Source organism: Bombina bombina, chromosome 11 (genome assembly GCF_027579735.1).
Source record: "Bombina bombina isolate aBomBom1 chromosome 11, aBomBom1.pri, whole genome shotgun sequence".
In the NCBI taxonomy this organism is placed as follows: domain Eukaryota; kingdom Metazoa; phylum Chordata; class Amphibia; order Anura; family Bombinatoridae; genus Bombina; species Bombina bombina.
In genome coordinates, this window is record NC_069509.1 from 64651752 (window position 1) to 64657751 (window position 6000).

Genomic DNA, 6000 nt, shown 5'->3' on the forward strand with positions numbered 1-6000 from the left:
ATAATATAGGGGTCGGCGGTGTTAGGGGCAGCAGATTAGGGGTTCATAGGGATAATGTAGGTTGCGACGGTGTACGGAGCGGCAGATTAGGGATTAATAGTGTAGTGCAGGTGTCAGCGATAGCAGGGCAGCAGATTAGGGGTTAATAAGTGTAAGGTTAGGGGTGTTTAGACTCGGGGTACATGTTAGGGTGTTAGGTGCAGACTTAGAAAGTGTTTCCCCATAGGAAACAATGGGGCTGCGTTAGGAGCTGAACGCTGCTTTTTTGCAGGTGTTAGGTTTTTTTCAGCCCAAAATGCCCCATTGTTTCCTATGGGGATATCGTGCATGAGCACGTTTTGCCAGCTTACCGCTACTGTAAGCAACGCTGGTATTGAGGGTTGAAGTGGAGCTAAGTTAGGCTCAACGCACCCTTTTTTGAGCCTAACGCAGCCCCTCAGACAACTCTAAATACCAGCGTTGTTGGAAGGGTGCGTTGGCAAAAAAGCAGCGTTAGCTACGCAGATTTTTACCGACAAATCTCTAAATCTAGCCGTATGGGTTTCATGTCCCTTTAACACAACTATGATTGTTAATAGCAGGAACGCCCACTAATGAAACGCTTGTAAATATGTGAAGCGAACCTTAATTAATTCAAACATGATCTCATCTTAAAACCAATTCCCTCAACAGCCTAATGAGCATCTATTAATCTACCCCAATGGCTGGGCAGCAAGCAACAAGCTAGCAAGTGCAGCATCAACCCTAGCACAAGTTTTAATTAAGGGCTGGGTTAGAAGTGGAGAGCTAATTTATTGCGCGCCCGAAAAAGGGCAAATTTGCCAGTTTACGGGCGCACAATAAATAACCAGCCATTTGAAGCGTGTTCCCTGTAAATATATATGTGTATGCTTATACACATATATATATATGTGTGAAAGGGACAGTCTACAGCAGAATTTTTATTGTTTAAAAAGATAGATAATCCCTTTATTACCCATTCCCTAGTTTTGCATAACCAACACAGTTATATGAATGCACTTTTTACCTCTGCGATTACCTTGTATCTAAGCCTCTGCAAACTGCCCCCTTATTTTAGTTCTTTTGACAGACATCCATTTTAGCCAATCAGAGCTGGCTTATCTGAACTCCACGTGCGTGAGCACAGCGTTATCTATATGACACACATGAACTAACACCCTCTAGTGGTAAAAAAACTGTCAAAATGCCCTGAGAGAAGAGGCGGCCTTCAAGGGTTTAGAAATTAGCATATGAACCTCCTAGGTTTAGCTATCAACTAAGAATACCAAGAGAACAAAGCAAAATTGGTGATAAAAGTAAATTGGAAAATTGTTTAAAATTACATTCTCTGGGGTATATTTATTATAGTGCGGACGGACATGATACGATGTAGCATATCATGTCCGCCGCACATCGATAAATGCCGACAGCATACGCTGTCAGCATTTATCATTGCACGAGCAGTTCTTGTGAACTAGTGCAATGCCGCCTCCTGCAGATCAGCCAGGCAAGTTATTGTCTTTAGACCGCTGCTTCATAACTTCTGTTTCAGGCTTGATAAATCGGCCCCTCTATCTGAATCATAAAAGTTTATTTTGGACTAGACTGTCCCTTTAATATGTATATATACACATAAATATATATGTATATATACACATAGTAACACATAAATATATATGTATATATACACATAGTAACACATAAATATATATGTATATATACACATAGTAACACATAAATATATATGTATATATACACATAGTAACACATAAATATATATGTATATATACACATAGTAACACATAAATATATATGTATATATAAACGCATAAATATATTTGTATATATACACATAATAACACATAAATATATATGTATATATACACATAATAACACATAAATATATATGTATATATACACATAATAACACATAAATATATATGTATATATACACATAATAACACATAAATATATATGTATATATAAACGCATAAATATATATGTATATATACACATAATAACACATAAATATATATGTATATATAAACGCATAAATATATATGTATATATACACATAATAACACATAAATATATATGTATATATAAACGCATAAATATATTTGTATATATACACTTAATAACACATAAATATATATGTATATATAAACATAATAACACATAAATATATATGTATATATACACATAATAACACATAAATATATATGTATATATACACATATGAACACATAAATATATATGTATATATACACATAATAACACATAAATATATATGTATATATACACATAATAACACATAAATATATATGTATATATAAACGCATAAATATATTTGTATATATACACATAATAACACATAAATATATATGTATATATACACATAATAACACATAAATATATATGTATATATACACATAATAACACATAAATATATATGTATATATACACATATGAACACATAAATATATATGTATATATACACATAATAACACATAAATATATATGTATATATACACATAATAACACATAAATATATATGTATATATAAACGCATAAATATATTTGTATATATACACATAATAAAACATAAATATATATGTATATATACACATATGAACACATAAATATATATGTATATATACACATATGAACACATAAATATATATATATATACACATATTAGCACATAAATATATATGTATATATACACATAATAACACATAAATATATATGTATATATACACATAATAACACATAAATATATATGTATATATACACATATGAACACATAAATATATATGTATATATACACATAATAACACATAAATATATATGTATATATACACATAATAACACATAAATATATATGTATATATACACATATGAACACATAAATATATATGTATATATACACATAATAACACATAAATATATATGTATATATACACATAATAACACATAAATATATATGTATATATACACATATGAACACATAAATATATATGTATATATAAACGCATAAATATATTTGTATATATACATATAATAACATATAAATATATAAGTATATATACACATATGAACACATAAATATATATGTATATACACATAATAACACATAAATATATATGTATATATACACATAGTAACACATAAATATATATGTATATATAAACGCATAAATATATTTGTATATATACACATAATAACACATAAATATATATGTATATATAAACGCATAAATATATATGTATATATACACATAATAACACATAAATATATATGTATATATAAACGCATAAATATATATGTATATATACACAAAATAACACATAAATATATATGTATATATAAACGCATAAATATATTTGTATATATACACATAATAACACATAAATATATATGTATATATACACATAATAACACATAAATATATATGTATATATACACATAATAACACATAAATATATATGTATATATACACATAATAACACATAAATATATATGTATATATACACATAATAACACATAAATATATATGTATATATACACATAATAACACATAAATATATATGTATATATAAACGCATAAATATATTTGTATATATACACATAATAACACATAAATATATATGTATATATACACATAATAACACATAAATATATATGTATATATACACATAATAACACATAAATATATATGTATATATACACATATGAACACATAAATATATATGTATATATACACATAATAACACATAAATATATATGTATATATACACATAATAACACATAAATATATATGTATATATAAACGCATAAATATATTTGTATATATACACATAATAAAACATAAATATATATGTATATATACACATAATAACACATAAATATATATGTATATATAAACGCATAAATATATATGTATATATACACAAAATAACACATAAATATATATGTATATATAAACGCATAAATATATTTGTATATATACACATAATAACACATAAATATATATGTATATATACACATAATAACACATAAATATATATGTATATATACACATAATAACACATAAATATATATGTATATATACACATATGAACACATAAATATATATGTATATATACACATAATAACACATAAATATATATGTATATATACACATAATAACACATAAATATATATGTATATATAAACGCATAAATATATTTGTATATATACACATAATAACACATAAATATATATGTATATATACACATAATAACACATAAATATATATGTATATATACACATAATAACACATAAATATATATGTATATATACACATATGAACACATAAATATATATGTATATATACACATAATAACACATAAATATATATGTATATATACACATAATAACAAATAAATATATATGTATATATAAACGCATAAATATATTTGTATATATACACATAATAAAACATAAATATATATGTATATATACACATATGAACACATAAATATATATGTATATATACACATATGAACACATAAATATATATATATATACACATATTAGCACATAAATATATATGTATATATACACATAATAACACATAAATATATATGTATATATACACATAATAACACATAAATATATATGTATATATACACATATGAACACATAAATATATATGTATATATACACATAATAACACATAAATATATATGTATATATACACATAATAACACATAAATATATATGTATATATACACATATGAACACATAAATATATATGTATATATACGCATAACACATAAATATATATGTATATATACACATAATAACACATAAATATATATGTATATATACACATATGAACACATAAATATATATGTATATATAAACGCATAAATATATTTGTATATATACATATAATAACACATAAATATATATGTATATATACACATATGAACACATAAATATATATGTATATACACATAATAACACATAAATATATATGTATATAAACACATATTAACACATAAATATATATGTATATACACATATGAACACATAAATATATATGTATATAAACACATATTAACACATAAATATATCTGTATATACACATATGAACACATAAATATATATGTATATAAACACATATTAACACATAAATATATATGTATATATACACATATGAACACATAAATATATATTTATATACACATAATAACACATAAATATATATGTATATAAACACATATTAACACATAAATATATATGTATATACACATAATAACACATAAATATATATGTATATATACACATATGAACACATAAATATATATGTATATATACACATAATAACACATAAATATATATGTATATATACACATATGAACACATAAATATATATGTATATATACACATATGAACACATAAATATATATGTATATACACATAATAACACATAAATATATATGTATATATACACATATGAACACATAAATATATATGTATATATACACATATGAACACATAAATATATATGTATATACACATAATAACACATAAATATATATGTATATAAACACATATGAACACATAAATATATATGTATATACACATAATAACACATAAATATATATGTATATATACACATATTAACACATAAATATATATGCATATATACACATATGAACACATAAATATATATGTATATATACACATAATAACAAATAAATATATATGTATATACACATAATAACACATAAATATATATGTATATATACACATATGAACACATAAATATATATGTATATACACATATTAACACATAAATATATATGTATATATACACATATGAACACATAAATATATATGTATATACACATAATAACACATAAATATATATGTATATATACACATATGAACACATAAATATATATGTATATATACACATATGAACACATAAATATATATGTATATACA